Source organism: Triticum dicoccoides, chromosome 7B (genome assembly GCF_002162155.2).
Source record: "Triticum dicoccoides isolate Atlit2015 ecotype Zavitan chromosome 7B, WEW_v2.0, whole genome shotgun sequence".
NCBI classification, from domain to species: Eukaryota; Viridiplantae; Streptophyta; class Magnoliopsida; order Poales; family Poaceae; genus Triticum; species Triticum dicoccoides.
The window spans coordinates 652,647,467-652,661,107 of record NC_041393.1 but is presented as its reverse complement, the minus strand read 5'-3'; positions in this window follow the sequence as shown (position 1 = coordinate 652,661,107).

Below are 13,641 nucleotides of genomic sequence, written 5' to 3'. Positions count from 1 at the left end.
GAGTTCACACATCATGATTTACTTGTCGGTACTCCGGTTGCAACAACACGGAACTGAGGAATGAGTAATGATGGCGAGAGTATCACTAAATCAAGAATTCATAGGATGGTGTGCAATTCCCATGATAATCTTATTATAAAGATGGTAACAGTCCAGGGTGGAACAAAATCAAAAGCTGGATTGGCATTTTGATTTATGGATTACAACTGCTTTGACCCGATCCTGGAAATGGATAAGGTACTGGAGTTTGTTTCTCCTAGTCATTCCAGAATAGAATGGCTTAACAGACCACAAGAATAATAGGCATCGACGATCGAATGCGCACATACTCTAGACTATTGATTGATAGACGCGGGTCAGAATACAACTAAAGAGGGAACAACTCAAAAGAACATATGATTTTCAGAGTTGTGGATGCATGGATTAGCATGTCAAACGAGTTCAACATATTTCTTCCAGACAACCCATGCGGAAAGGTAGAACTGGCAGAGTCACAACATAGAATCGAGAACTCATCAAGAGCTCTGGTTGTGATCTTTTGGTTCAAAGGACTTCTGCCATAAATGGTTCATAGTATTTGGAAGAAGGAAATACCAAGGACTATTGCAAAGGTTGCTAATAACCTAAAGGAACGAGCAAAAACTATCAACATGAAGCAAGTAGGGTGAATCTCGGGTTCAAATCCCAGGAGTAGAATACCTACTAACTAAGTGGCATCACGGGATGCTTTTGAGAATGATGGCCAGAATCATCACACTGGGAACACAAAACATGGCTAGACTACTAGATGATACCCTAAGACACCTAGGGTCATAATAATAACTCCAACATAAATGTCAAGGCAATGGAGTACCTCAACTCACCGATTAGTGTGGTTAAACTGGCCCAAAGAACATCGGGAATGGGAAGAAGGGATTTGCAAATGCATCAGACTATTTAGAAACCTGGGATGACTCGGACAGCATAACGGCTGTAAATGCTCAAAAGATTGGAGACATGCTAGAAAAATGGTGGCATAGCCACTTAGAAGCACAATATCAAGGTTTCAAGATCAAAAATTATCATACGGAAGTAGTAGGAACTGAACTGAGGCTTAAATCCAACAATTCTATAAGTCTACAGATTAGTAACACGTGATCCTGATAGAAAGAAGAGAAAGCCTAGTTCCTTAACCCCGTAGGAAAGATATGATGACTCAGATCAGAAGGGCATGAGGTATAAGGAGTAAAAAGAGCCTTACGTTCCATCCCACAATCAATTCCCTTATATAAATAAAGAATTTCTAGACTCAACTTCGATCAGTTTGGCTTGGTAATCCTACAGGTAGTCAAGCTCTGATACCAAAGCTGTTAGGACCCTGATCCTAAGTCACACCGATCTAGCAGGTAACACATCATATTACTTTGCGGCCTCACGCAGGGTATTCCCACGGGTGCCACCTTACCTGGCCCAGGACCGTTTGCGCCTTTTGGCTCACGTATATGATAGTGCCGCTAGCATCCATATGACAAGGAACCCGGGCTGACATGGCTAGTCGTGAACCCAAAGTGGCACTAACTTACAGGGACAGGCATACATGACCCAACAACAAACGTGTCGGTCATCAGCGAGTGAATCCAGGCTGTAGCACTGGGCTAGCAGGACTCCGGTGAACCGGGCTGTAGCGGGCTAACAGGACTCCGGAATTCATCACGTGACATTTCCCCGAGGGGACAGACGCAGGAACGAAGAAGGACACATGCCGGCCAGCCTAAGTGTTCCGGAGCAGTAGCAAGCTACCATGGCTCAGTGGAAACACTAGGAGACATTTCCCGATAAGAGAGGCTACTAAGGATAGACAACTAGATAGTTAGATCCCACACATACCAAGAATTTCAATAACATACACACAATATGCTCGATATGTGCAAATACAACATGGCATCACAACATGACCCTACAACTCAAGTATTTTATTCAATAGGCTCCGAGGAGCGAGATATTACAAACATGGGTCTCATGACCCAACATTCAGAGCATACAAGTCAAAGCACAAGCGGAAGCTTCACATGTCTGAGTACAGACATCTACAAATGAAAAAGGCTGGGAAACCTGACTAACTACCAGATCCTGCCGAGGGCACAAGATCGTAGCTGAGGTAACAAGCTAAACGTCGAAGTCCACGCGGTACTACTAGCGAGACTGAAGTCTCTCTGCAAAAACATAAATTAAGCAACGTGAGTACAAATGTACCCAGCAAGACTTACATCAGATCTAACTACATATGCATCATTATCAACAAGGGGATGGTGGGGTTTAACTGCAGCAAGCCAGCTTTGTCTCGGTGGCTATCCTGAACTACGACTGCAAGTAACTCTTTTGAGGTGGCGCACACGAGTCCACATATTCACCATATCAATACACCACTATGGATCCGCTCCCGTCTCCCTACGAGAACGCCATCCATAGCACTCACGCTTATCTTGCGTATTTTAGAGTATCCACTTTCACTTGTCTATGAACTGTACAGGCAACCCAGAAGTCCTTTACCGCGGACACGGCTATTCGAATAGATGATGTTAACCCTGCAGGGGTGTACTTCTTCACACACGCTCTCACCATTTACCGCCGTTTACACGACATGTACTCGGCAACCTTCAAGCGGAAGCCCAGCGAGGGTGTCGGCCACGACCTGACTAACCACATAAGTCTCTCGTCCAGGTTTATCGCCTATTCGGGTTCCATTCGCAAGGAGATCCGGCCGGGGTGTCGCTCAGGGCCCCAAACGATGTGAGCAGGGTTCCCAAGCCCACCATCCGGGTGCCACTTGGTACACCGTGCCACTGTGCCTAGTCTGTCCCAAGCCCACCTGTACCGGGTGCCACTTGGTAGACTACTAACACTACCTACAAACACCGGAAACTAGTGGCAACTCCTGGACAGAGATCATGTTGATTAATAAGTCGAGAGGGGTCGAGTTACCGGAACCCAATGTGTGGTAGTAACTGTTCATGGATCACAAACACAGAACTCAGTTCCTGAGGACGGCTGCAATGAGACAACCCACCATGTACTCCTACATGGCCTCTCACCGCTACCTTTACCAAATCGTGTTCACACACTTGGCTCTCAACGGTAGGACATGTTCACTCACCTCCGATTCATTCCCGATGAATCAGATCTGACTCAACTCTAAGCAGTAGCAGACATGACAAACAACCATGAATGAGTAGGCACATCAGGGCTCAAACAACTCCTACTCATGCTAGTGGGTTTCATCTATTTACTGTGGCAATGACAGGTCATGCAAAGGACAAAGGGGTTCAGCTACCGTAGCAAGTAACAGATGAATCGTTGTTGTCCTAATGCAGTAAAAGAGAGCAGGAGCGAGAGAGCGGGATTTTATCGGAATGAACAAGGGGGTTTTGCTTGCCTGGCACTTATGAAGATAGTATAGTTCTTCATCGGTGTCATCGATCACATCGTCGGTACACGTCTACTGAGAGGGGACAGGCACCGACAAACAAAGAAGAAACACAATCAAATGCAATGCACAATATGATGCATGATCATGACATGGCAAAATGAGTGTGTTGGGCTAATGCAACTACAAACAAATTAAATGAAGTTGGTTTGAATCGAAGATTCAAATTCAAACTCCACATGTGGTTATTTAAATGCCATTCATATGATTTGTTCTATCATGCATGAAATTAGTACAGATGGATAGATTGGATTTTTTGATCATTTTCCATATATAAATTATTTCATTTGGAGTTACGGTTGAATTACTATGATTTTTAGAAGTTTATACTATTTCTGGAATTTCCTGGATTATCTTTAATTCAGAAAATGATTTACTGCGTCAGCCTGACGTCAGCAAGTCAACAGACTTGACCAGAGTCAAACCTGACATGCGGGACCCACATGTCACTGAAGAAATTCTAATTACTGATTAGGTTTAACCTAAACCAAAAATTAACAGGGGCTGGCCCCACCTGTCATGGAGCCAGGGGGTCATTAGGTTAGTGACCAATGGCGTTTTCACCAGAGTTAGGCCGCCGGCCATGGCCAGACGCGGCGGAGGTGTTCGGGAAACACCCACAGGGCTCGGTTCGAGGTGTGCTTGGGCTCATTGGAGAGCCCTCGCTGGCGTGCGTCGAACGATGGTGGTGGCCGTGCCTGTGGTGGCCGGAACCGACGACAGCAAGCTCGTGAGCTGCGGTCGAAGCTCAGGTGCGGTTGGGTTCGGCGTTGCTGCTCAGAAACGAGGGAGCTGAGGCGCTGGAGGGGCTCTACGGGTCGCGGCAAGCACAACGGGTGCACGCCCGTGACCAAATGGTCACCGAGGTTTCACCGGCGACGAGCCCGTGCGGCGGCGGCTGCTGTTAGCAAGGGGCGGGTGCTACGGCAATCAAACGGAGGCGGGATTAGGGGGGAAATGACCGGGGGCTCACAGCGCATCGATTAAAGTATTCGGCGGGCTTGGGGAAGGCCTGCAGACGACGTAGCGACGACGGTGATTGCTGGATCCCGCGGAAGAAGACGGCAGTGTTCAAGATGAAGCAGGGCTTCCCGGCCCGCGCGGCTCGGCGAGGATGAGTAGGGCGACGGAGTGGTTCTTCTAGACACGACGGAGAGGCGGGGCAGTGGCTCTGGCCGTGGCGAACAGCGTCGGTGGCGGTGGGCATGCTCGGCCATGGGGAGAGGAAGCAGAGGAGCGAGGGGGAGAGAGAACCAAAGAGCAAGTGAGGGAGAGGATAGAGGAGCCACGGCGCGTCTCCAGGCGCTTGAATGGGGGCGGGGAGGAAGCAGGAGGTGGCCGCGGCTCGGCTGTGCGCGCGCCGGGGTGGGCTGGGCCTAACAGGCCAGCTACTGTAGCAGGTAGGCCAGGTAAGTTCCAGGTGAGCCTCTGTTCTTTCCTATTTTTATTTCTCTTTTCTATTTCTTCTGCAACTTGATGGCTTTATTAAAAATACTAAAACGTTTCCAAAAACCCTGCAAATAATTGTGGGCTCTGTTGGGATTATTCCTAATAGCCCACACTTAAGTTCAGAATTATTTGAGCATTTAAAATATTTACTAGCATTTAAATGCCCAAATGCAAAGTACATATGATTTAATTCAGTGACCAAATATGTCATGGAAAAATGTGCAACACCTCTGGTTATGGTTCTAGCATTTTCCACAAATGATGAACATTTTTGAAAGCCATTTGGATTCACTAAAAATATTTTTAGGTTGAACCTATTTGAATTCCATTTGGTGCTAGGGTTTGAACATCCCCATTTCAAATTCATTTGAAAAGTTAAACATGATGCACACATGAAGGGCTAGCCACGTTACTCCCACACTCTATATTTGGACCCATCGAAGAACATACAGAAGAAAGATTACACACACATAAAGTATGTTATGTACAGAGCTATGCTGAGCTTCTGCGGGGTGGCTACATCCAATGCAAAAAACAAGTAAGGTCGGGCTATGTTTCGACCACAAGACAGACTTCTGTTGCATCTAGCAACCGACAAGAAGTGAGAATGATGGATTCTACGTCATCCATCTAATGATGGACTACAGAAGGGATGTGCAATCACTTTGCATGAAATCTTCATCTGATACCCATATCAAGAGATGGGCCGAAGCCTTTGGAGCCGTGCCGGATAATAGACTTCAAAATGATTTCTACCAGATTCAGCAGGAAATTGCATCCATCATCATGAAAGATGTCCTCGAAGAGAATGGGATGTTCTACGGTGGCCGAATATCACGAGCTGACGTCCGAACCCGCATTGCCCTACAGCGTCAGGACAGGATGGCTTTCACTAAGCTTGGGTCCATCCTCCCCGATATGGACAGATGGGAAGAGTGCACTGCATAAAAATAATGTGTCTGTTTAGTTACTTGTTACTTTCTGTATGACAAAACTTAATGTCTTAGTACGATGAAACTATTAGATGTATATATGGTGCTGCGCTCTAGTTAATTTCTTTCGGTACGATGAAATTTGTTACCTATGTTTACTATATATGTTGCTTCTATTTCATAACTGTTTCGTTGAATTCGCTTCATTATCTCTCTCTCTCTCTCTATGTGTGTGTGTGTGTGTATCTCTAATAGGTATATAGATGAACAATGGCGGGGAAGTGGTATGCTGTGTATGTAGGGCATGTTCCTGGTGTGTATGATGAGTGGCCAGAGTGTCAGGCCCATGTCTCTGGCTTCTCGGGTGGAAGCAAGAAAGGGTTTGATAGCAGAGCGGACGCCGAAGCTAGTTACTTGATATTCATAACACAACCGGGGATTCAGAACCAGCGCCACAAAAACTACTACATACTACCGCTTTTGATCGTTGTGATCGCTCTTATCATCTATGCGGTTATATCAGAGTCTACATAGATGATGAAACATGAGTATGTGACCATGTAGTTGCATGTATTGGGAACTTGTAATGACTTGTAACGCTATTTCAAGACATTTGTTCGACCATGATTGATGATGATGAGATACTTTAGACATGTCGAGACTTCTAATAACCACTACAAAAAAAGACACATCTGTGACACTTTGGGCTGAACGAAATTTTTTCTGTCATACTTATGACTATAATTGTGACAAAACTCGGTATCATCATAGATGTGGTGGGCTCCTACTTCTATGACAAAAAATCATGACAGAAAATGGGCTTTGCATCCTGGGCGGGCTAGAGACGCAGCTGCATGACATTCTTTGGGCTATCCATGACGGAAAAAACCATGGTACAGGCGAGGGCGAGGAAAATTTTGGGGTGTTCCCGATTATGGTGGGCGGTTGGGGGCCAAGCGATGCGCGTTTCTCTCGTACACGTACGCGCGTGTGTGCGAGGCATTGGGCACTAAATGAACCCGAGGAGGCGTTGGGCTCTAACTGAACCTGAGCAATTGCACTAACTACGTTACTGAGCCAGAGTGATTCCTTCGCTACTGCTGCTAACTGAAGCCGATCGATCCCTGCTGCCTCCTTCTCTTGATGAATAGTGAGTGTTGTTTGGGGGGGTGTCGGTGTCAAAACCGGTGGATCTCGGGTAGGGGGTCCCGAACTGTGCGTCTAAGGCTAATGGTAACAGGAGACTGGGGACACGATGTTTACCCAGGTTCGGGCCCTCTCGATGCAGGTAATACCCTACTTCCTGCTTGATTGATCTTGATCATATGATATTACAAGAGTTGATCTACCACAAGATCGTAGAGGTTAAATCCTAGAAGCTAGCCTATGATTATGATTGTTGTTGTCCTACGGACTAAACCCTCCGGTTTATATAGACATCGGAGGGGGCTAGGATTACACAGAGTCGGATACAGAGAAGGAGATCTAACATCTGAATCTCCAAGCTTGCCTTCCACGCAAAGGAGAGTCCCATCCGGACACGAGACGAAGTCTTCAATCTTGTATCTTCATAGTCCAACAGTCCGGCCAAAGTATATAGTCCGGCAGTCTGGATACCCCCTTATCCAGGACTCCCTTAGTAGCCCCTGAACCAGGCTTCAACAATGATGAGTCCGGCGCGCAGATTGTCTTCGGCATTGCAAGGCGGGTTCCATCTCTGAATACTCCAAGGTAAATTTCGAACACTTAAATCGTGTCCGGCTCTGCAAAATAATTTCCACACACCCCCACAAAGAGCACGATACTTTACAAATCCAATATGCTAACAATTTTTCACAGTGTGTCCTTACACCGCGGCCTGGTTTAATACGAACCGTTTGTTCTCAGCCTGCCACAACATGCACTGCAAGTCGGTTTTATTGGCACGCCTTGTCGAAGCAGAGATCGTGTCCCCCTTATCGTGGGATTCTCATCAATACGGGTGCGGTTAACCCAAATACGCTTGTTGGCATGACTCCGTGTTTTTAGGAAAGCCCCAAACGGTTACGCTGAGGATGCTTGATATCCGCCCCCCCCTTTATAGAGGGGTCGAGGCCTATACCTTTCTTACCATGCTTGCGCCTTTCCGCATCTCGAGTTCCAGCACCCGAAGCTCAAGCTTAGGCACTTCGGATCTTCAATCATGTCCGGATCCAACCTTCAAGGTTTGTGGATGGCCCCCTCCGTCACAGAGGAGGACATTGCGAAGCTCAGGGAGGCCAAATATCTGACCGCCGATGTCAAGCAGAGGCTTCCTGCTCTAGGGCAGGTCATCCCCACTCCTGAACCCAAAAAGAGTGTTGTATTCGTTTCTCACTTCCTCCGAGGCTTAGGTTTTAGCCTAGATCCCTTCGTGAGAGGGCTCATGTTCTATGATGGGCTAGATTTTCATGATCTAGCTCCGGATTCCATCCTTCACATTTCGTCGTTTATCGTCATATGTGAAGCCTTCCTCCACATCACCCCACACTTCGGCTTATGGCTCAAGACCTTCAATGTGAAGCCGAAGGTGATCGATGGGTGACACGCGGAGTGCGGAGGCGCTGCAATAAGCAGAAACGCCGATGCCCCATGGCCAGAGGGTTCCTTCCCAGAGGTGTCCGATCTGTGGCAACGGAGGTGGTTCTATGTCACAGCTCCCCGAGGCACAAAGTGGGCGGCTGCCCCCACCTTCCGCTCGGGCCCTCCGCCTCAACTGGCGTCGTGGGACAATGTGGGAATGGACTGGGGGCTTGCCAATGATGTACCGACATTGCAGAGCCACATTCGGGAGCTTTTCGAGAGGGATATCAGTCTTGTCATAATCATTCAGGTAATGCTAGTTCGACGGGCCCTATCGTGCAAACGTCGACCTCTCCAGATGTGGGAGTTCAATCCAGATGGTCCGCAAACCATTCAGCACTTCTTCGGCATGCCGCTCGAAGGGATGTATAAGTTATTCTTCGAACCACGAGTAAATTGTCCGGACACCATCGAGGATGCGGGCCTGAGCTACAACCGCCCAGATACCCAGGTAAGTAACCCTGTAACCAACCAATTCGTTTATATTTATCACAACATTATTCTGAAAATTGTCCACGGCCAGGATTGGCTCAGCAAGGCAGAGAGGATCAGGTGTCCGGCCCCACATCCCGAAGGCTCGCCTAGTCCTGCAATAGCCATGATGCTTAGATGTGCGATAAGCCAAGTGCCCTCGGGGAAAGGGAAAGAGAAGAGTAGAGAAGCCGAGCTTCACACACTGCACATCCAAACCGGGGGAATTACTATCTCCATGAAGGAGGGTAACCGGGGAGGTGAATCCAAGGTTTCCTCCCCCTGTGGGAAGAAAAGGGCCGCCTCCGAAGACATGGAAACGGAGGTGCCTAAACAAGGGAAGAAAACTTCACTAGGGGGCCCTGCCCCAGAGGGCGTCATCATCGCATGATGCCCGCAAACGGGCCAGCCCTCCACTAAGCCGTAAGTTAATCGTGAATAAAAAGATATTGCTTCCTCCTCTGAGAACAATAACCAGGATCTATCTTTTGCAGACCGGATAGTATCTCTTCTCAACAAGGTTTGTCTTCGGGGGATCTTCTTCCGGAGATGATGGAGAGTGATACCCCACCTGCCTCTTCGCCCCATGGGGCGGGCGACCCTGAGGTGTCGTCATGGAGGAGTCCAGATCCGCCGAGGACGGAAGCTAACACTTCGGCCACCCCGAGCCCGGCGTGTTCGGCTCCCATGGAGGGCGGTGAGAAGTGTCCGGAACAGTCCGGCGCCCGGCCGAACACACTGACGGGCCTCTTGGAGCGATCTGCTCTCTCGGAGGATCACCGTACGTTAATGGGTACGGTGTTGGAGAAGATTTCATCCGGCACAAGCGGTTTGAATGAAGCTTTTACGAGTCCGCTGAAAGGCTTTGAGGTACGCAACGAAACACGCAATTTTTTGGTTGTACCACACGTGATAGGTGTGCTCCGTATAGATAGTAGCCCCTGAGACTCTGGTTGCCAACCCTAGGTGGCAAACGGAGGATCACACTCCCAGGTAATGATCGCACTGCATTCATGCGCAGGTTGCTAAGGGTCCGGCGGTAGACCGGTCCACTGAATTCGCCGAGCTGAGGCGACAGATTAATGTGGTGGACGCCGACATCACGCTTGTAAACAAGCGGCTTGACGAGTCACAGAGTATGTGCTCTTTTCTCCTCATTTATTTAGGAAATATTAAGGGGAGTATAATGTTAATATGATATGATTTGGCTGCAGGCGGAGCTGCTGCCATGGAGGCCCTGAGGGCGGAACTTGCCCTAGCCAAGGAACAAGCCCAGGCTAGCAATGCGGCTGCCCTAAAGGCGGCCGAAGATTTGAGAGCCGAACAGGCTGCTCATCGCCGAAGCAAAGAGAAAATAGCCGAGATGGCTGTGGAGCTGAGGGACACCACCGGCCGGTATGAGCTTCTTGAGAAGGAGAATCAAGCAAAGTCGGCTGACCTGAAGAAGGCCCTGGATGCGGCCAAGGAGACGCACTCTGAAATTAGGGCTGCGCGGGAGGAGCTTCGACAAGCCGGAGACATCGCGTCTAGAAGCCCCTATTTGTTGCGGATGAAGTTTGGAGACCCCAAGTACGCTCCTATGGAACAGCTTTTGAGTGCTGCGGACGCGTATGCGGATCTGGCAAAAAGTGCGGCTGATGCGACCAAGTTCTTCAAGGATCAAAAAGATAATGACATAGAAAGGTTGTTCTTGTCGCAATTCAATGCTCCGACGCGCCCACTGGCATTGAGTGAGAGGATGGCCGCTATGGCCGAGCTCCATAGGATGTCTGGTCTTGCCATGAGGTCTGTAATAGACCACCTATGGCCAAAGGGACCAAGGTCGGGCAGTTATTTTGGTTTAGTGCAACAATTCCTTGGCGCTGTATCGTGGATCAATGCCATGAGGCGGTCAGCGTGCGTAGAGGTAGTGCGGATGGCTCTTGCCCGTGTTAAGACTTATTGGGCGGATTGGAGGCCACCAGCATTGCAACCCAGAGTCCGGCAGGAAGCCAGGACCTAGCCGAGCACTATTTTGAGGAGGTCATAGAAGGTGCCCGTATAATAGAGGCTCAGTGCTTGAAGATTGTCATGTTCGAGTGACAAGTCGTTTAATTGTAAAAACAATTCTGTGTTAATTATAAAGGCTGTGTTTATACTTTCGCCTGAAAGTGTTATAGTGCCTCCTGTGCGGCCGTTTATGTATGTATATAACCTGAAAGTTAGCAATCGCTGGCTTCAGCCCCCACGCATATAATGCAGGGGTGTTCGAGAAAATGTGCGTGATCACACTTGATCCAACGTGTTTGTCCATTAAGGAGGTGATCGCACGTCAAACTAGGCAACCGAACTATATAGCTTTAACACTTTCACTTAGCCATAGGAGTTTGACGGTGGGACTACTATGTAGCCCCTAGTACCTCCATGTGCATCCGGATAGGGGCGCGTATCTACTTGATCGGGAAACGGTCCTTCCTTAATGCAGAGGAATCCTAGAGATTCCGATGAGTCCTCGAGTGGTTGACTAGTCTCTCGCTGTATCATGACAGTCAGTTTTCGGCTTTCTCTACTGAGGTGCTCATCCGGAATAACCAGGGCACAATCGCAGTAGTTCTCCTTTGGCCGCCTTAGCCGATAGATGGAACGTAAGGCAGCAAACCTAGGAGCCGGGCAAACCCAACATTTGACCAAAGACATGATTCGGAGCTGATGCATATAAGGCCAAACTCGCGACGCCGAAAACTCCCGAAGGTATTCGGACTTTATGACATATACTGGGCTGAGCAATGCCCTCGGTGATGAACCCTGTATTTCCAGGTATGTGTGTCGATTTGTCGTGGCAAAATGCCTATAACGCCAGTATCCCCTGTGGGTGGATTGAATACCCATGGGATGTCAAGCAACAAGATGCAGTAAAGAAGGTTTACACAGGGGCTTAATCTAAAGAGAAACCGTTGAGCGGGGCCTTGCTGCACGTCTGCGCCTTTGTCTCCATTTTGCCGTATCCTAGAAGGGTGTCACACGAATAGTGTCTGTAAAACTGAAAACTCATGTAAAAGAGTATGACGTAAGCATGCGAAAAGTTGTTTATTCTCAATGAATGTTAGAAATGTGAGATATTGGCATATTAATAAGGTCAAGCCGAATTGTGGGCCTTATTACATGTTTGCAGCCCCTGGTACCATCTATGGGGATATATGCATAGCACCCAGCTCAGGTTTATCTGGGCTATTACCGACGGTGGTCCACCGGACTCGTCTAACCGTGTCCGTGGTATTAACGACCGATCATGCATTGTGGTGGGAGAGGCCGCTTAGTGTCCGGCTGCAAGAGCTGCCGCATACTCTTCCGCACGTAAATAATGCTCTGTGTTTCCACTAACAGTGATGACGCCACGTGGACCGGGCATCTTGAGTTGAAGGTAGGCGTAGTTCGGTACTGCGTTGCAGCGAGTGAAGGTCGTTCTTCCGAGTAATGCATGATAACCGCTGCTAAAGGGAGCGATGTCGAAGAGTAATTCTTCGCTTCTGAAGTTGTCGGGAGAACCGAATGCCACCTCTAATACGAGGGAGCCCCTGCAGCGGGCCTCAACGCCTGGTATCGCTCCTTTAAAGGTGGTGTTACTTTGGCTGATTCTGGATGGGTCTATCCCCATCTTGCGGACGGTGTCCTGATATATCAGATTAAGACTACTGCCGCCGTCCATGAGGACTCGAGTGAGATGGTATCCATCGATTATTGGGTCGAGCTCCAAGGCAGCCGACCCTCCGTGCCGGATACTAGTTGGTGGTCCCTGTGATCAAAGGTGATCAGGCAAGCCGACCAGGGGTTCAATTTGGGGGCAACGGGGTCTACCGCGTATACGTCTCTGAGCGCGCCTTTGCGCCTTCTCTTTGGTATGTGAGTCGCGTAGATCATGTTTACTGTTTTGACTTCTGGTGGGAATTTTTTCTGTCCCCCAGTGTTCGGCTAGCGAGGCTCATCCTCATCTTCACTTGGTGTTCCCCTTCCCTTGTGTTCGGCATTTAACTTGCTGGCCTGCTAGAAGACCCAACATTTTATGTGAGTGTGATTCGCAGGTTTTTCGGGGGTGTCATGAATTTGGCACAATCTATCCAGGACTTTATTCAGGCCAGACGGTCCCTCTTTGCTGCCATTAAATGGCTTCTTTCTTTGACCGGGTCGAGAGCCCTTGAATCCGGCGTTGACCTCCGTATTGTCCGGACTTTCTTCATTGTTTCGACGCTTGTTCTTATTGCGCCATGGCTTCCCGTTGCCATCCCTAATTTCGGATGTGCCTGGGTCACTGGTGCCTCTACGGGCCAACCAGCTGTCCTCGCCCGCAAAAAATCGGGTCATAAGGCTTGTTAAGGCCGCTATTGTCCTTGGTTTTTCTTGGACGAGGTGTCTGGCCAGCCACTCGTCCCGGATAGTGTGCTAGAAGGCTGCTACGGCTTTGGCATCTGGACAATCAACAATTTGATTCTTCTTCGTGAGAAATATGTTCCAAAGCTTGCGGGCTGACTCTTCGGGCTGTTGTATTATGTGACTTAAATCGTCTGCGTCCGGAGGTCGGACATAGGTCCCTTAAAAATTGGCCCTGAAAGTGTCCTCAAGTTCCTCCCAACTTCCGATTGAATTTTCGGGGAGGCTTTTCAACCAGTGCCGAGCTAGCCCTTTCAACTTGAGGGGAAGGTATTTGATGGCATGGAGGTCATCCCCACAACCCATGTGGATATGAAGGTT